The sequence below is a fragment of the Bos grunniens genome, chromosome 4, assembly GCF_055505025.1.
Source record: "Bos grunniens cultivar Pamir isolate PY7600 chromosome 4, Bosgru_T2T1.0, whole genome shotgun sequence".
Lineage (NCBI taxonomy): Eukaryota > Metazoa > Chordata > Mammalia > Artiodactyla > Bovidae > Bos > Bos grunniens.
The window spans coordinates 107337560-107358403 of record NC_141168.1 but is presented as its reverse complement, the minus strand read 5'-3'; the positions used below and the strand labels follow the sequence as shown (position 1 = coordinate 107358403).

General features: G+C 38.9%; 1 long non-coding RNA gene across 1 annotated transcript in view; it reads left to right on the top strand.

Moving 5' to 3' along the window:
* The window catches only part of LOC147374642 (uncharacterized), a 162038-nt gene extending 141573 nt beyond the window's left edge, over nt 1-20465 (top strand). The window contains exon 3 of the long non-coding RNA XR_015163000.1: nt 20238-20465. This is a non-coding gene — a long non-coding RNA (uncharacterized LOC147374642). The remainder of the gene's footprint in view (nt 1-20237) is intronic.
* Nucleotides 20466-20844: the final 379 nt, after the last annotated feature.

Here is a 20844-nt window from a genome sequence, read left to right as displayed (position 1 = left end):
TTGATAACCACAGACCTGTGTCTCAAATAGATTTAGGTTTCAATTTAACCTACTCAAGAAGGTTAAAACCTCACCCCAGGCTGAGGAATTAATATAAAATTGGCTTTGGATCAAAAGTACCCCAAGTTCCTGCCCCAAACCAAACACTCTAAAGAAATGCTCCCACTATATGAAATTCTTATAGGAAAAAAATAGTCATGCTGAAGAAGAGAGCTCATGATAAAAAAAATTACAAAACACACAAGGAGAGTGAGAGTGAACAAAAATAGCAGAATTATCACCCCAAAAGTTGAGATAATGGAATGATAATCTGAAGCATATAAATTATGTTTAAAATAATTAAGACATGAAAAAATTGAAATTCTAAAAGAGAACAAGAGAATATGAAAAATAGTAATTATGTTAGGTAAAAGAATAAGAAAGAAAAACATGGTGTTTAAAACTAATGAAATAAACAGATTAGACATTTGAAGAACTGGTGAACTGGCAGGTCTAACTGAGTATATCAGAAGGACTTGTAGCACTGGGAAATTATGAGAAGGAAAAGGAAACAAAGGTCCCCACACAGCTATGAGGAGTTCCAGAAGGATAGAATACGGAAAAAGGGGAAGAAGCTTTCTTGAAAGTCTTGAGAATTTTCCAGAAATGATAAAATACATGAATCCATAGAATCAAGAACTGCCTGACTTCCAAAAACCTTAAATAAAAAAGAACTCCACACCTAAATCCATCACAGTGAAGCTATCGAACCTAAAATCTTAAAAGCAACAATAAACAGAAGACACAACCAAGAAAGGCACAAAAATTACACACAAAAAGTGCCAATATATTATTAATAATGTATTATAATTTTTTATAAAGAAAATAACAGAATTTATACAGAAGGAGTGGGATAAAAGATACAGTGATAAAAAGCACATTCATAGACATGTGGATATATCTGAGCATCAGCAATGACAATAGTAACAAATTTAAGGATATAAAACAAAACAGAAATACTAGAAAACTATAAGAAACAAAAAACAAGCTTGAAGGTAAAGCATGTAAGACCATTTTAATTTTCAGAAGAGAGTAAATATTGCCGGGATTTAGGTACTGCTATGTAAATAATTCATGTTAATACTTCAAAAGTATCACTAAAGGATGAGAAATAGAATCTATGAGTTTTAAACCACGGGCAGTGATAAAAACAAAACAAAACAAAACAACCTATTAGTTAACTAGAACCCTGAAAAGAATAAGAAGAAACAAAAAAGTAAGCTAAGTAGAATGCATATGGTAGAAATAACCATGTATAATACCCATTTGTATCCATACTCAAAATAAATGTAAATAAATTAAATTCACCAGTTAAAAGAGTGAAAAGTGAAAGTTTCAGTTGCTTAGTCGTGTCCGACTCTTTGTGACCCCATGGACTATAGCCTGCCAAGCTCCTCTGTCCATAGAATTCTCTAGGCAAGAATACTGAAGTGGGTTGCCATTTCCTTCTCCAGGGGATCTTCCAAACTCAGGGATCAAACCTAGGTCTCCTGCTTTGCAAGCAGATTCTTTACCATTTGAACCACCTGGGAAGCACAAAAGACAATAGATTTTATAAAAATCAACTCCATTGCTTATGAGATGCATGTAAAATATGACACAAAGAGCTGAAATTAAGAGGATAAAAAAGTCATTCTAGGAACATGCTAATGAAAAGAAAGTTGGTATCACTGTAACATATCTGACAAAATAGTTTTTAAGTGAAATTTAAAAATGTGTTTTTTATCAGATGAAAAAGCTCACTATATAGTGATGAGGAACAAAAACACCAAGATATAAAAATACTAAACTTAAAAATAATTGATGACGAAATACGAAGTGGGCAGCAGGGAGTGAGATGATTAGATAGCATCACTGACTCAGTGGACATGACTTTGAGCACACTTTGGGAGATAGTCAAGGACAGAGGAGTCTGGCATGCTACAGCCCATGGGGTCACAAAGAGTCAAACATGACTTAGTGGTTACAACAACAACAAACACAATTGACAAAGCTACAACAAAAAGTTGACGTGTGCATAATCATATTGCAAGACCTTAGTACATTTCTTTCTGTAATTCGTGAATCAAGCAAATAAAAAATGCAAAGATTTAGTATATGTTTCAAGAAATTTAAGTGTGCTCTAAAAGACTTATATAGAATTCTACATCAAACAGTGAAAGAGCACACACACTTTTTAAATACTTATACATCATTTACAAAAACTGACAGCATAATGGTTTCAAAACAAAACTTTACAAACACCAGTGGATCTAGATTCCCTACATCATGCAGGTATTATTTTTAAATCTCAGTGCAGCAAAATGAAAAGTAAATAGCCAAAAGATGATATTATGAAATTTAAAAACATACTTCTAAATAATTTATGGGTCAGTGAAGAGACTGTCATATCAAAATTTGTGTGTTGGGATTAACACAATTTTTAATGCATTAATTATATATATTAGGGGGAAAAGACTGAAAATTAAAATCAGTCTGTGTAATTTTAGAAGGTAGGGGAAAAAACACAAGTTAGGCAACACAGGAAATATAAGCTTTCCATGCTTTATAAATTTCCGGTAGTGACTTATCTCTAATTGACAACTAAAAGCACCTGGCCCACACCTACACAAATGATTCAACTCTCAAATTAGACTGCCTTCAAATTCTGGTTTTATCATTCATGAGCTGTGTGGCTATGGGGACAATGACTTTCATTGAGCCTCAGTTTTCTCGTCGGTAAAATAGAAATCATAAAACACAGGAAGATCTCATTATCTTGGCATTTACTATCCAAGATTTTATAGGAAAATAAAGCATGTCATAATATGAAAATATTGACTAGTGAGTTACCTCTTCAGTTGACCTCCCCACTCAAGACCTTGGCCCTTCCCATCAATGCAGGTCAACTCTCATCGAGAGTACAAAACTTCTGCACATTCAGATAATGGTAATGACCATTAGGAATTATAATGCAAATGAGTATCAAATAAAAATATAAATGATGCAAATGATGCAAGATGTCACGAAGTCAATGAAACTGGAGAAATATTTGAATTACACACAGAGCTACCAACAAATATTATATTTGGCAGAGTTAAACATATTAACACTCCACACACACAAAACAAATTAATAAGCACAATAATATGATAGGTATTTCACAGAAAAATAGCTTTGATATCAAAGTTCTAAGGAAATTCATGAAAAACTCAAATAATTTTGCAAAAACCAACCCTCTTTACAATCATGCTGAAAATATAAACTGAAGAATATTATATTATGCAGTCATGTAATTTTCTTGGAAAAATATGCCTCTGCCCCTAAAATGTATTTGAATTACTCTTTCTTAGTTTTAAGAATTAGTGTAAAGTTGCAATTATAATGTATATGTGTTTTTGACAAAAGATAAACATCTGTCATAATGTTAATCATTTTTAAGTTAATATTCTAATCATTTTTCCCCTATAATTTACCATGAAAACATAAATTCCATTTCAACTGAGATCTTTTAATTGGTTTTTCCCAGCATCAATTATATTTTGTTAAGAAGGACTTCATGAACCTACAAAGGAGGTTATTATAAACCTTCATTAAAGTAATTTATGTAATTACAATGTGCCTGGACCATAGAAGACATTCAACAAATATTAGCAGTTAACTATCCTGTGCTCAGTCATTAAAAACTTTAAAAGATCTCCATGCAAACTCTCAATGTACCTTTTCAACATTGTTGCCTTATAATTGTCCTTCATAAACTTCAGATCTTGTTCACGTTTAACTGTTCTCCATCTTCCACACATCAACACAGCCCACCTCTTTCTTTACCTCAAATCTCTTTTCCCAAAATCTGCACATCTAGATTTTTCAAGGTTCAGCTTAAACACAACTTCTGGCAAAAGTTCTTTCCTAGCACTCCAATTGGAAATAATCCTTTCTTCCCTTGTATTCTGTATTCTCCTAGTAAAATGTGTAACAATTGGATAGCACTTACCATGTTTTCTCAAAAGAGGTTTTGCAGTCTCTATTAGGATCAATTCCCATCTTTGAGTTATTTTATTTTTCTCATAGCCCCTCAAACTTTGATTGGCACATTATATCCATTCATCTCCCCATTTGTCGACAAACATTTATAGAACTCCAAAAACAGTTTTTAAGTCTTCATTAAGTATTCATTGAGTGAATGAATTCAAGATAGAGCAGTTTATTAAGTGAGCATAATAGGAAATTCTCTTTTGGCACTTGTCTGTGAGATCTCTTCCCAATCTTTTCTAAACTACGAAAGCTTGCAGGATCCTTGGTGTGTGTCATTCCAGAGATGCGCTTGAGGGAATAGCATGTGTTATTCATTACATCACATGTAACCTTTTCAAGTTTACAATCAATCTTGCTTGGAAGCCTGGTGTCATTTAAGAAGTACAGCAGTGTGCTGGAAGGGGAAACAATCTGAGTTGGGTTCAGTCTGTGAATCCAAATACCCTGCTTAAAGGTTCAAACATGGAGAAGGAGGACGTACTGAACACATCATTTTTCCTCCAAGTGATTGAAAAGGACTGGTACACTGAAGCTTTGTTGGGTTTCAATGCACTGGTTTTCTCTCTACCTATTTTTCTCAGGTTGGTCAGGTACTTAAGAGTCTGATTTCATGTTGCCAGCAAATTCCTTTTCCCGTGTTTCTGAAAACTATTTGTGATTAAATTACCTACATTGTCTTCCAGGCTCTAATGATTCTCTTCCTGCTAAATGTGTTTTTTTCCCCTTTGTGTGTGTATGTGCACACTCAGTCATATTTGACTCTTCGAGACCCCTTGGACTGTAGCCCACCAGGCTCCTCTGTCCATGGGATTTTTCAGGCAAGAGTACTGGAGCGGGTTGCCTTTTCCTTCTCCAGGGGACCTTCCCGACCCAGGGATTGAACCTACATCTCCTTGGTGTCCTGCATTGCAGGCGGATTCTTTACCACTGACTGTACTCTGTTTTCTCACATCTTTATTTTCTGTTACACTGCTTGCTATCAGTATTCCCATCACTTTTTCTGTTTTTGGAGTCTCTGTGCAATCTCATATTTGTTCACCTATTTGTTTATTCACTTAGCATATAGTTACTGGGCACATTCCAGCATGGAAGAGTTCTCAATCATAGCTGTATATTGCAGTCACCTGGGAAGCTTTGAAAGAATGTTGGTGCCCAGACAGGAGATTCTGAGTTAATTGGTCTGGTGTAACATCCTGGAATCACTATTCTTTACAAGCTTCCCGATGACTCTAGCATGTAGCCATGATTCACAGACACTGCCTGAAGTGTTGCACTGGGCCTAAAGACACTGTTGATTCTAGACGATCATTTTCTGCTTTGCTCATTCACCAAGACCAATCTCATCTACTCCTGGTTTCAGTAAGCATCTACATGCTGATGACTTTCAAACTCATTTCTCTTAGATCTCTCTCTTGAGCTTCAATATAACAGCCAGTTGGACAGCTGAAATAGATATGACATCGATAGCTTATGATTATCTATCATATGTAATTTTTTTCACTATTTCTTTGCCCTCCCCTAAATACACCTGCTCTTCTTCCTGCATTTACTGTGTGTGAAAAGTTGTAAGAATTAGAAATTTCAGCTTCCTCTCCTACTCCCCTCATTCTCTCAGTGACTCTATAATCAATTGTTAACACTTAGTTTCTCAATTTTAATGTCTCTCACAGTTATTCCTATCTTTCTATCTCCACTGCCATCTCCTCTGCCATTGTTTGCCTATATTGGTTTCTCTACAGAGTCTTGCTCCCTTCCGATCTTTCTCAGCACAACAGCTGGAGAGAATATTTTGAAACACACACCTAATCATGACACTTCCTTGCTTAAAACCCTTCAGGGGTTCCCCTTTGCTTTGGGATGAAAGCCAAATGTCTTTGCCGGGACCACCAGTTCCTTCATGATATGCCCCAGGCTTCCTCTCTGAACTCATGGTTCATTATTCCTTTCCACCTTTATGCTACTATATATTGTTTAGTCGCTAAGTTGTGTCAGACTCTTTGTGACCCCATGTACTATAGCCCACCAGGCTCCTCTGTCCATGGGATTTCCCAGGCAAGTTTCCTGGAGTGGGCAGCCATTTCCTTCTCCAGGGGATCTTCCTGACCCAGGGATTGAACTCACATCTCCCGAATTGGCAGGTGGATTCTTGATCACTAAGCCACCTGGGAGGCCCCTATGCTATTGTGTTGGGATAGGGAATTATTTGTACTTTCCCACATTCAGGTTCTTCTCTGTACCCACCCTAACTGTACTAAAATGTCCTGATTTCTTATCTGATGGAACAAATAGTTCCTAGACTTCCCTGGCTGCAGGGAACTGAGTCTTGATTGCCACTTTTTTCTGTAAGCTTTTATATGTCTAAGGTATAGTTGATTCTACACCAAATATTATTTCCTACCTTCTGTGTTCCAAATGTCATAGAGCTTACATTGTGGACTCAATATTTATGGGATGAAAATAGGTTCTTAGTTATTTTATTCATGGGCTCAGAGAGCTTTGATAATTTATCAAGCATCACAGAAAAAAGTGTGACTGAGGCCATGTGTGAGCAAGGTTTGCTAGTTCCAAATCTCGGGTGCTCTTCCCACACTAACATTTGTTGTTCAGTCACAGAGTCATATCCAACTCTTTGTGACCCCATGGACTGAAGCAACCAGGCTTCCCTGTCCTTCACCATCTCCCAGGATTTACTTGAACTCATGTCCATTGACTTAGTGATGTCATCCAATCATCTTAATCTCTGTCACCGCCCCCCACCCCTTTCCTCCTGCCGTCAATCTTTCCCAGCAGCAGGGTCTTAAGTGCCAAAGTATTGAAACTTCAGCTTCACCATCACTCCTTCCAATGAATATTCAGCATTGATTTCCTTTCATTGACTGGTTTGACATCCTAACTGTCCAAGGGACTCTCAAGTGTCTTCTCTAACACCACAATTCGAAAGTATCAACTCTGCTGCTCAGCCTTCTTCATGGTCCAACTCTTACATTCATACATGACTACTGGAAAAACGTAGCTTAGACTATGCAGACTTTAATCAGCAATGATGTCTCTATTTTTTAATACACTGTGTAGTTTTGTCATAGCTTTTCTTCCAAGGAGTGTCTTTTAATTTCATGGCTGCAGTCACCAGTGGTAACTTCTAAACAAAGACGATTTGTGAAGAAACTATAATTCAGTTCAGTTCAGTCACTCAGTCATGCCCAACTATTTGCGACCCCATGAACCACAGCATGCCAGGCCTCCCTGTCCATCACCAACTCCCAGAGTCCAACCAAATCCATGTCCATTGAGTTGGTGTTGTCATCCAACCATCTTATCCTCTGTCGTCCCCTTCTCCTCCCGCCCTCAATCTTTCCCAGCATCAAGGTCTTTTCAAATGAGTCAGGCCTTTGCATCAGGTGGCCAAAGTTTGGAGTTTCAGCTTCAACATCAGTCCTTCCAATGAACAACCAGGACTTATTTTTAGGATGGAATGGTTGGATCTCCTTGCAGTCCAAGGGACTCTCAAGAGTCTTCTCCAATACCACAGTTCAAAAGCATCAGTTCTTCGGTGCTCAGCTTTCTTTATGGTCCAACTTTCACATCCATACATGACTATTGGAAAAACCATAGCCTTAACTAGATGGACCTTTGTTGACAAAGTAATGTCTCTGCTTTTTAATATGCTGTCTAGGTTGGTCATAACTTTCCTTACCAGGAGTAAGTGTCTTTTATTTTCATGGCTGCAATCACCATCTGCAGTGATTTTGGAGCCCCCCAAAATAAAGTCTGACACTATTTCCACTGTTTCCCCATCTATTTCCCATGAAGTGATGGGACCGGATGCCATGATCTTAGTTTCCTGAATGTTGAGCTTTAAGCCAACTTTTCCACTCTCCTCTTTCACTTTCATCAAGAGGCTCTTTAGTTCTTCTTCATTTTCTGCCATAAGGGTGGTGTCATCTGCATATCTGAGGTTATTGATATTTCTCCCGGCAATCTTGATTCCAGCTTGTGCGTCTTCCAACCCAGCATTTCTCATGATCTACTCTGCATATAAGTTAAATAAGCAGGGTGACTACATACAGCCTTGACGGACTCCTTTTCCTATTTGGAACCAGTCTGTTGTTCCATGTCCAGTTCTAACTGTTGCTTCCCGACCTGCATACAGGTTTCTCAAGAGTCAGGTCAGGTAGTCCGGTATTCCCATCTCTTTCAGAATTTAAAGGCTTTGGCATAGTCAATAAAGCAGAAATAGATGTTTTTCTGGAACTCTCTTGCCTTTTCAATGATCCAGCAGATGTTGGCAATTTGATCTCTGGTTCCTCTGCCTTTTCTAAAACCAGCTTGAACATCTGGAAGTTCACGGTTCATGTATTGCTGAAGCCTGGCTTGGAGAATTTTGAACATTACTAACATGTGAGATGAGTGCAATTGTGTGGTAGTTTGAGAATTCTTTGGCATTGCCTTTCTTTGGGATTGGAATGAAAACTGACCTTTTCATGTCCTGTGGCCACTGCTGAGTTTTCCAAATTTGCTGGCATATTGAATGCAGCACTTTCATAGCATCATCTTTTAGGATTTGAAATAGCTCAACTGGAATTCCTGGAGAAGGAAATGGCAACCCACTCCAGTACTCTTGCCTGGAAAATCCCATGGATGGAGGAACCTCATAGGCTACAGTCCATGGGGTCAGATACGACTGAAGCGACTTCACTTTCACTTTTCACTTTCATGCATTAGAGAAGGAAATGGCAACCCACTCCAGTGTTCTTGCCTGGAGAATCCCAGGGATAGAGGAGCCTGATGGGCTGCTGTCTATGGGTCACAAAGAGTTGGACATGACTGAAGCGACTTAGAAGCAGCACCAGCAGCAACTGGAATTCTATCACCTCCACCAGCTTTGTTCGTAGTGATGCTTTCTAAGGCCCACTTGACTTCACATTCCAGGTTGTCTGGCTCTAGGTCAGTGATCACAGCATCGTGATTATCTGGGTCATGAAGATCTTTTTTGTATAGTTTTTCTGTGCATTCTTGCCACCTTTTCTTAATATCTTCTGCTTCTGTTAGGTCCCTACCTTTTCTGTCCTTTATTCAGCCCATCTTTGCATGAAATATTCCCTTTGTATCTCTAATTTTCTTGAAGAGATCTCTAGTCTTTCCCATTCTATTGTTTTCCTCTATCTCTTTGCATTGATCACTGAGGAAGGCTTTCTTATCTCTCCTTGCTATTCTTTGGAACTCTGCATTCAAATTGGTATATCTACCTTTTCTTCTTTGCCTCTAGCTTCTCTTCTTTTCTCAGCTATTTGTAAGGCCTCGTCAGACAACCATTTTGCATTCCTTTTTCTTGGGGATGGTCTTGATCACTGCCTCCTGTACAATGTCACAAACCTCCATCCATATTTCTTCAGGCACTCTGTCTATCAGATCTAATCCCTTGAATCTATTTCTCACTTCCACTGTATAATCATAAGGGATTTGATTTAGGTCATACCTGAATGGTCTAGTGGTTTTCCCTACTTTCTTCAATTTAAGTCTGAATTTGGTAATAAGGAGTTCATAATCTGAGCCACAGTCAGCTCCCGGTCTTGTTTTTGCTGACTGTATAGAGCTTCTCCATCTTTGGTTGCAAAGAATATAATCAATCTGATTTCGGTGTTGACCATCTGGTGATGTTCATGTGTAGGGTCTTCTCTTGTGTTGTTGGAAGAGGATGTTTGCTATGACCAGTGTGTTCTCTTGGCAAAACTCTGTTAGCCTTTGCCCTGCTTTATTTTGTACTCCAAGGCCAAATTTGCCAGTTACTCCAGGTATCTCTTGACTTCCTACTTTTGCATTCCAGTCCCCTATAATGAAAAGGACATCTTTGCGGGTGTTAGTTCTAGAAGGTCTTGTAGGTTTTCATATAACCTTTTTTCAGCTTCTTCAGCATTACTGGTTGGGGCATAGACTTGGAGTACTGTGATATTGAATGGTTTGCCTTGGAAACGAACAGAGATCATTCTGTCATTCTTAAGATTGCATCCAAGTACTGCATTCCAGACTCTTTTGTTGACTTTGATGGCTACTCCATTTTTTCTAAGGGATTCTTGCCCACAGTAGTAGATATAATGGTCATCTGAGTTAAATTCACATTATACATGAATACATGTAGACATATCTACATGGCCTTATAAAAAGGAAATCATTTTGTTTTTCTTTTAGCCAAGTGATATTTGGTTTTCTGATGCTTTCAATAGAAAAAGCTAGCTTTTTTCAGTTGTCTCTTAAACTTATAGAAGGTTGTTCAATCATACTCGAACAAGAGAAACAAATTGAAATGAATAGGGATATAAATTTTCACCTTTCAGATTAGAAAATTGAAGCATTCAATAACATGCTACGTTGGACCTGCTGTGAGGAAGTGGGGCAACCTCATATATTAGTGATGAAATGTAAGGTGGTTGTGATGTGTACAAAGGACAATGTGGGACTATTTGTTAAAATTAAAAATGTGTGAACTTTTGCACCAGCAAATCCACTTCTAACAATTTATTCTACAAATGTATTTACATGTCTGAAAAACACCTTATGTATCAAGATATTAATTATAGTATTATTTGTAATGATAAGATGCATGAATCAACCTCCTGCGTAATAGGAATAAACCTATTAAGAGGTTAAATGAAGTATAGTACATCCATATGGTAGAACACTATAAAGATGCTTTTAAAAATTCTGGAATTTTTATTTTGACATGTTATATTTCTAGGATATGTTGTCTTGCCAATCAATTTTATGCTATCACTTCTTTTTTTTTAATTTTATTTTATTTACCTTTACAATATTGTATTGGTTTTGCCATATATCAAAATGAATCCGCCACAGGTATACATGTGTTCCCCATCCTGAACCCTCCTCCCTCCCCCCTCCCCATACCATCCCCCTGGGTCGTCCCAGTGCACCAGCCCCAAGCATCCAGCATCGTGCATCGACCCTGGACTATGACTTCTATAAAAATGGAAGAATATATATTCATACATATGTAAATCTCTGGGAGGATATGCAAGAAACTAAAGACTCATGCCATATTTGAGAAACAGGCATGGGAATTTAGTAGATGGGGGATAAGATTAGAAGGGAGAATTCTTTTTCCTGAATATCCCTTTATCTTTTTATTTTGGAGTTATATAAATATATTACTTATTCAAAACTTTATAACTTCATTGTAAAGAAAATAATAACATCCTAACTAATTCGGAGGCCTGGCATGCTGTGGTTCATGGGGTCGCAAAGAGTCGGACACAACTGAGCGACTGAACTGAACTAATTCATCAAAACAAGGACATGTGTAGATTCTGGCACTAACCATTGACGATGTTCATTGACCTGTCAGACTTCCTCCACTTTCTAGAATTTCCAGTCTGGTGCAGTTCTGAAAGATGGGGGCTGCCGTGCCCCAAAGAAACATTCCTTGACTAAGGTCTCCCCTACAGGGCCAGAGAATCATGTTGGTTTGTTCTCCCTTTAAAGGCTGAACAGTTTACAACATATGCTTGGGGATAGTGACCAAGGATTTCCCTTTGCTCTTGCTAGAAATGAAAGTTTTGATGATTACTGGTGTAAACACTGCAAACAAAGCCACTTTATAGACAGATAGCAGATGGAAATGCCAGTGTTCTGGAGAAAGGAATATCCCTGGATTCTGACCTCTCCGTGTCACTCATACCAAAAGTCCCTAACCTCTTCAAGCCCTAGTTCCCTCGCTTGTGAAACACAGATAATATTACCCTCCTTACAAATCTGCTACTTTTTACAGCTCATGGCTACTATCGGTCAGTGATGGCTAACCTCTGAAACAGTCTCGGGTCCCCCAAACTCACTTCAGTAGGAACTGAGCTCGACAAAAACCATAGCAAATAAAGGCTTTCTAGAGAAAAGAGCCAGAATGGCCAGAACACCTCATTAAGGCCATCTAAGACACCGTTTGGGTGATTATCACCATTGTTATCTGTTATCACCATTGTGTGTCCCATTTTCTGCATCTGGAATGGAGTTTTTATCATAATTATAGTGTTCTTTCTCTGTCAGAGAACAGTCTGGGTATTCCTTGAGGGCGACTGATGTTAGGATTTACTATAAATTGCTATAATATTTTATGTATAGTAAATACAACTATTTATTACAAATTACTATAATGCCTCTACTTGGGAGAATCCAAGCCTAGATCTGACCAAGAATGCGTATCACTTAATTATCCCAGACTTGAATGCTAGATTGCCTTCCTCCAGAAAGAGAGAGTGGTTTTTAAATTTTGCTGTACATAGGAGCATTTCTTAAGATGTATACATGGAAATAAAGATGAGTATGGATGTTGTGTATGCATTGCACTACTTATTCATTTTCCTGTGTATTATGCAACTTTAGTTTTCCTCAAGAAAGTCATAACACTGATCTCTGAACCTTAACCCTAAACCTCAATCCACATAGTGTGAGCAACAGTCATCAAGTTGATGCTATCTTTAGCTCAAAAAGAAAAATTTAACTCAGACCTGGACCATCCAAGCCCTATATCTTTACACCTCAAATATGAACATATAATCCAGTTCAGCTTAATGATAAGATGGTGTAGTCCAGAAATTTTTTCTCAACTTGGAGCTGTGAGGTTATAAGCATGGAAGTGCCGGGGGTCACCACAGGAAAGAAGCCCATCTAAAATAGAGAGAAGTTAGCAAACACTCTCTTCGAACAACACAAGAGACGACTCTACACATAGACATCACCAGATGGTCAACACCAAAATCGGATTGATTATATTCTTTGCAACCAAAGATGGAGAAGCTCTATACAGTCAGCAAAAACAGATCAGGAGCTGACTGTGGCTCAAATCATGACCTCCTTATTGAAAATTCAGACTGAAATTGAAGAAAATAGGGAAAACTGCTAGACCATGCAGGTTTGACCTAAATCAAATTGCTTGCTATTATACATGGAAGTGATACATAGATTCAAGGGATTAGATCTGATAGACAGAGTGTCTGAAGAACTATGGACAGAGGTAACATTGTACAGGAGGTGATGATCAAGACCATCCCCAAGAAAACGAAATGCAAAAGGGCAAAATGGCTGTCTGAGCAGGCCTTACAAATAGCTGGGAAAAGAAGAGAAATGAAAAGCAAAGGAGAGGGAGGAGGGAGGAGGGTTCAGGATGGGGAACACATGTATACCTGTGGCGGATTCATTTTGATATTTGGCAAAACTAATACAATTATGTAAAGTTTAAAAATAAAATAAAATTTAAAAAAAGCATAACTGACAAAAAAAAAAAAAAGGAAAGATACCTCCATCTGAATGCAGAGTTCCAAAGAATAGCAAGAGGAGATAAGAAAGCCTTCCTAAATGATCAATGCAAACAAATAGAGAAAAACAATAGAATGGGAAAGACTAGAGAGCTCTTCAAGAAAATTAGAGATACCAAGGGAACATTTCATGCAAAGATGGGCTCAATAAAGGACAGAAATGATATGGACCTAACAGAAGCAGAAGATATTAAAAAGAGGTGGCAAGAATACGAAGAACTATACAAAAAAGATCTTCACGACCCAGATAACCACGATGGTGTAATCACTCACCTAGAGCCAGACATCCTGGAATGTGAAGTCAAGTGGGCCTTAGGAAGCATCACTACAAACAAAGCTAGTGGAGGTGATGGAATTCCAGTTGAGCTATTTCAAATCCTAAAAGATGATGCTGTGAAAGTGCTGCAGTCAATATGTCAGCAAATTTGTAAAACTCAGCAGTGCCACAGGACTGGAAAAGGTCAGTTTTCATTCCAATCCCAAAGAAAGGCAATGCCAAAGAATGTTCAAACTACCGCACAATTGCACTTATCTCCCACACTAGCAAAGTAGTGCTCAAAATTCTCCAAACCAGGCTTCAGCAATACATGAACTAAGAACTTCCAGATGTTCAAGCTCAATTTAGAAAAGGCAGAGGAACCAGATATAAAATTACCAACACCTGTTGGATTTAGAAAAAGCAAGAGAGTTCCAGAAAAATATCTACTTCTGCTTTATTGACTATGCCGAAACTTTTGACTGTGTGGATCACAACAAACTGTGGGAAATTCTTAAAGAGATGGGAATACCACCTTTCCTGTCTCCTGAGAAATCTGTATGCAATTAAAAAGCAACAGTTAAAACTGGACATAGAACTTAGGGACTGTTTCAAAATTGGGAATGGAATATGGCAAGGCTATATATTGTCACCCTGCTTATTTAACTGTTATGCAGAGTACATCATGTGAAATGCCAGGTGGGTGAAGTAGAGGCTGGAATCAAGAGTTCCAGGAGAAATATCAATAATTTCAGATATGCAAATGACACCACCCTGATGGCAGAAAGTGAAGAGGAACTAAAGAGCCTCTTGATGAAGGTGAAAGAGGAGAGTGATAAAGCTGGCTTAAAACTCAACATTCAAAAAATGAAGATCATGGCATCTGGTCCCATCACTTGATGGCAAATAGATGGGGAAACAGTGACAGAGTTAATTTTCCTGGGCTCCAAAATCACTGCAGATGGTGACTGTAGTCATGAAATTAAAAGACGCTTGCTCCTTGGAAGAAAAGCTATGACCAACCTAGACAGCATATTAAAAAGCAGAGACATTATTTTACCCACAAAGGTTGATCTAATCAAAGCTATGGTTTTTTCCAGTAGTCACGTATGGATGTGAGAGTTGGAGCGTGAAGAAAGCTGTGCACTGAAGAACTGGTACTTTTGAACTGTGGTGTTGGAGAAACTCTTGAGAGTTCTTTGGACTGCAAGGAGATCAAGCCAGTCAATCCTAAAGGAAATCAGTCCTGAATATTCATTGGAAGGACTGATGCTGAAGTTGAAGCTCCAATACTTTGGCCACCTGATGCAAAGAGCTGACTCATTTCTGAGTCAGCTGATTCAAGCCAGGAGGAGAAAGGGACATCACAGGATGAGATGGTCCACCACCAACTCGATGGACATGAGTTTGAGCAAGCTCTAGGAGTTTGTAATGGACAGGAAAGGCTGGCATGCTGCTGTCCATGGGGTCGCAAAGAGTCGGACATGACTGAGTGACTGAACTGAATTGAGGGCAGAGAGTGAGAGATCTTGAAATCCAAGAACATCCATGTCCAGCCATATGAATACAAATTTCTTCCTCTTGTTTCAGTTTCTATGAGTTGGGATTTCTAAACCTCACATTTTTCTAAAAGTTAAAAAAAAAAAAACCTCAACTAAACACACAGGGTCTTCATCAATGAAAAATTGCTTAATCTTACTTGAAATAGAAGAAATACAACTGCACAAATATACCAGTTTTCACCTATCAGATCTGCAAATGCCCAATATCTGGATAATTCACTGGAATTGTCCAATTTATGGAGAAAAGGAATTCTCAGACTGTTAGTGGGAGTGCTGAAATGATACCATCAAGTGAAGGTAATTTGGAAATGTTCACTGAAATTACAAATACACTTACCTTTTAACTCAACAATTTCACTTCTAGGATTTATTCTACAACTATTTTTATAAATTTACAATGAAGAAGCTTTTGTTCATTACTGCATTGTTTGTAATAGGAAAACATCAATATAAATGTCCATCAATAGGGTCTGGATAAATGAAAAATATGGAACAATCATACAGGGGAATAGATAAAGTTGTAAAAGAATTTCCTCTTGGCTAATATGAACGTATCTTCAGCATACATTAAGAGAAAAATTTTAAATGCTAATATTTGTATAATACATATATAAACAGAGAAGAAAGAAAATATATTTTCGTATTTGCTTGTATGTACATGGTTGTCTCAGGAAAAATAAAAATGTAGTTATCCATGGGGAAGGGGCAGTGGAACATGGAATTTAAGGGATAAGATGGGGAAAGAGATTTTTTTTTTTCATTGTATACATCTTATTTTACTGTATTTAAATTTTTTTGGAACTACATAAACTCTTCACAAATATTTTCAGTGCATACTTTTTAGAAAGAAAGACACAATAACAACATAGCCGAGATCCAGAATTCTAAATTATATGTGAGATTCCAGTGCAAAATGTCAGTTGCATAAATATAAAGAGCAGTTTTCTTCCATCTTCTAGAATTTCAGCCTTAAAGAGATCCGTGCTACACAGCTGAAAAGAGATACCCCATGGCAACGGTGGCACCTACAGGACACATCCAGAATTTTTCATTTCGTTTTTCTTTCTTTTTTTGTTTATTCTGAGTCAGTGGACGGGCCTGGATCGAGGTGGTGATTGATTTTTCCATTGCAGCTCCTGAACAAAAGCATTCTGCTAATCCCTGGGCATTTACTGTCAGATGCACCTGGATGCTAATGCTGTCCCTATCATTCACTGTGTAGCTCTAGGCAAAGAGCTGTATCTTTTATATCTTTAAAGACATAGTTTATTCACTTGTAAAATGTCGATTTCCATCTTGTCATGTTGTTGCTTACTAACATTTTAAGTGAATTTGTGTCACTTAAAGAGTGCTGCCCCCCAAGATGGTCTGTGGTTGCTCAATGCTTCTGACAACCCCAGGCCTCTGAACTTGCAACCACAGGAGGTTAGATGCTAAATGAATGCAGCCCACAGGAGAAGAGATGAGGATGCAGTTCTGCAGCCTCCCTGGCCAGCAAAGGAAGGGTGGCTGGAGAGAGGAGACAGAGAAAATGGGAAGAGTGAGAGAGAGGAAGCAGGTGAGGGCGACGTTTGGGCCCTTTGTTTCCAGGCACACTGGGACCTCTGAGTTCACCCCCGACTTCTCAGTTGTAAAGACAGTGAGTTCCTTTCTCTAAAGCCAGATGGAGGGGCTTACGTTTTTGTTTTGCTTGTAACTGAAAGACCCCTAATCATTCCTAAGGCTGCCTATTAAAAGCTGCTCAACCTCACTCCATTATAAATTTATGAATTTAAAATGAGATAGCATTTCCATCTATTGTAATGACAAAATATAAAAGTTAAGTCGATCACATATTATTTTGGTTAAACTGAGAGGAAATATATTATTGTACTAGTGAGAATGTGAGTTTAATCTTCCCTAAAGCAGGTAAAAGGCATATCTGTTAAACTGCAAATACATATATCCTTTGACCCAGTAATTATGCTATTGTATAACTTGTCCCACAGATATATAGCCTCCCACACAAAATGAGGCAGGGACAAGGTTATTCAGTGTAGCATTGAATAACAGCAAACAATAGGAATTAAACTAAATGTTCCTCCAGGGAGAATCCGTTTCATCCACACATTGGAGGATGCTAAATCTCTTAAAAGGAATAAATTTCTTTAGGAACCGCTTATGAAAAGCACTCCATAATATGTAGCTGTGTAAAAGAAAAAGAAAACAAAGAAACAGAAGAATGAATGTGAATAACTGGCATTAAAAATGGGTGGGGGAAAGAATGTGTTTATATTTGGTTGCATATATATTAAAATCTCTAGAAGAATAGACAAAAAAGAATGCTATCATAAATGCTACATAGATGAATAAGGAGTTTATTTTCAAATAGGATTTTTTTGTACATTTAAATGTTTGAAACCTATAAATGTACAAGCTATTAAAAAATGAGGTAAATAAAATTTTAGGAGAAAAGAATCCTAACTTACATGTTGGAGATATAGAACTCTAAACCTGTGAGCGGGGGTCCTTAGACTGAATTGTGTGTAGACTGGACTCCATCTTCTAGAATATCTGATTCTTTCCAGCCTGAAGAGATCAAGTTGCAGGGCTGGAAAGCAGCATCCTGTGGTTAACAGTGCCACCTAGAGGACAAGCAGAATATTGCAGTTTGTTTTCTTTGTGCTTTTCTGGAATGAGGAGGGTGGGGAGGGAGGGAACATCAGAATTAGCTGACCAGGGCACAGGGGAGGAGGGTGATTTTTCCCATTAGAGCTGCTAGTTATTGTGAACCTAATTTTTCATACAAGCGTATTGAAAGCTTAGACCTTTGGACTCGTTACAGATAGTGGCTTTCTCACTCACTGTTTGTTCCTCCCAGCTGCAGGGCTACAGGTAAAGGCACTTACTATCTCAGATCCACAGTATCTATTCTGTAAAACAAGAAATATGCCATACATATGTGTGTGTGTGTGTGTGTGTGTGTGTATATACATGGGGATTGGTGTTCCTCAGTTTACTTCTCAAAAGCTAAATTTTTATAGAATCTGGAAATTGGGGTGGGGGAGCTTCCCTGGTGGCTCAGACAGTAAAATATTCACCTGCGATGCAGGAGACCCAGGTTCAATCCCTGGGTTGGGAAGATCCCCGGGAGAAGGGAATGGCAACCCACTCCAGTATTCTTGCCTGGAGAATCCCATGGACAGAGAAACTTGGTCAGCTGCAGTCCACAGGGTCGCACAGAGTCGGATATGACTGACTGACTAACACACACACATCCATGTATGTATCACAGACTAATGCCTCACAGTGTTTTTTAAATTTATTTTATTGAAGTATAGTTGATTTGCTATATCGTGTTAGTTTTTTCTGTACAGCAAAAGTGATTCCGTTATGAGCATCTTTTTTTCACATTCTTTTCTGTTCTGGTGTGTTACAGGATACTGAATATAGTGCTACACAGGACCTTGTTTATCTCCACTACACTTAATAGTCTGTATCTGTTAATCTGAAACCCTCGATCCATTCCCCCCATCGCCTCGCCCCCTTGGCAACCACGAATCTGTCCTCTATATCCGTGAGTCTCTTTCTGTTTTGTAGAAACGTTTATTTGTGTCATAGTTTAGATCCCACCTGTAAGTGATATCATATGGTGTTTGTCTTTCTCTGGCTTACTTCGCTTAGTATGATAATCTCTAGGTCCATCCAATTTGCTGACTTACTTCATTCTTTTGTATGACTGAGTAGTATTCCATGGTGTATCTATACCACATCTTCTTTAGACAACATCTGTTGATGGACATTTAGCTTGTTTCCTTGTCTCGGCTATTGTACATAGTTCTGCTATGAATACAGAGGGGACATGTTTCTTTTTGAACTATCGTTTTTTTCTGGATATATGCTCAGGAGCCTCCCAATGTCTTAAGAGATGTATTTTTCTAGAGAAACTCCAAATCTGGCAAATGTCTTAAGAGATGTATTTTTCTAGAGAAACTCCAAATCTGGCAAACAACAGCCTGTGATTATTTAATCTTTCAGTTCAGTTCAGTTCAGTTGCTCCCAATGTCTTAAGAGATGTATTTTTCTAGAGAAACTCCAAATCTGGCAAACAACAGCCTGTGATTATTTAATCTTTCAGTTCAGTTCAGTTCAGTTGCTCAGTCATCTCTGACTCTTTGCGACCCCATGAATCACAGCACGCCAGGCCTCCCTGTCCATCACCAACTCCCAGAATTCACTCAAACTCATGTCCATCAAGTCAGTGATGCCATCCAGCCATCTCATCCTCTGTCGTCCCCTTCTCCTCCTGCCCCCAATCCCTCCCAGCATCAGGGTCTTTTCCAATGAGTCAACTCTTCGCATCAGCTGGCCAAAGTATTGGAGTTTCAGCTTCAGCATCAGTCCTTCCAATGAACACCCAGGACTGATCTCCTTTAGGATGGACTGGTTGGATCTCTTTGCAGCCCAAAGGACTCTCAAGAGTCTTCTCCAACACCACAGTTCAAAAGCATCAATTCTTCAGCTCTCAGCTTTCTTCACAGTCCAACTCTCACATCCATACATGACCACTGGAAAAACCATAGCCTTGACTAGACGGACCTTTGTTGGCAAAGTAATGGCTCTGCTTTTCAATATGCTATCTAGGTTGGTCATAACTTTCCTTCCAAGGAGGAAGCATCTTTTAAATTCATGGCTGCAGTCACCATATGCAGTGATTTTGGAGCCCAAAGCTGACACTGTTTCCACTGTTTCCCCATCTATCTGCCATGAAGTGATGGGACCAGACAGTCCTAAATACATGAAATCCATTCTAAGAGGAAGAGAGCTGTTCATCAGAAGGGTCCTCCTCCTCCTCCCAAATCTCCAGCTCACAAGACAAAGGTGATGACTCCAGAGAGCAGAGCAGAGCAGCCAGGTTGGCTAAGGAGCTCACTACCTCCAGGTCAGGGAAACCTTGCCCTCCTGTCCTGTGAGAGCCGGACCAGAGACCACTTTGTGCCATTTCCCTTACCGGATGGACATTCTGTTTTCATTCTGTTCTTTCATGCATGCCTTTCGGTTTTTTAGGAACCACAGATTACTGGGCTAGGCAGAGCCCCATCAAGCACTGACCAAGAAGACTGTATATCACCTAGAAATCTTGACCTTGGAGCAGGAGCCACAAGAGTCGCTGTGCTGTCTCCCTCTGGGAAGGGGATGAGTGCAATTTTATAGCATGTAATTATGGCTTCATTACAGCTACCGCATGGATATTTTTTAAGGTGTGTGTGTGAATAAAAAGTATGTGGATGTTGAGCTGTTAAAGGGGTGGATGACAACACAGACATGCAGTGTTCCCCAGCCAGTGCCTAAGCATCTGTCTCCACATAACGCTCTGACCTTTCATGGAACAGCCAGCATCCCCACTCAATCCATGGAATTTGTGGGGGATTCGGGTTCTGTCACATGACTCAGTCCTGTCCAATCAGAGTCTGTTAGAGAAGAGGCCCAAGACAGAAAGGAAGTGGAACAGAAAAGGAGGGAAAAGCAAGGGAGTCAGTGAGCAAGACAGAGGAAAAGAGTGAGAGAGAAATCACAGGCCTTGGGACGTTGCCTTTGGATTAAGGCTCACTGGAAAAGCTACATCTACCTCCAGTATGGTTAGTCTAGAGAAAGCAAACATCTTTCTCAGGCC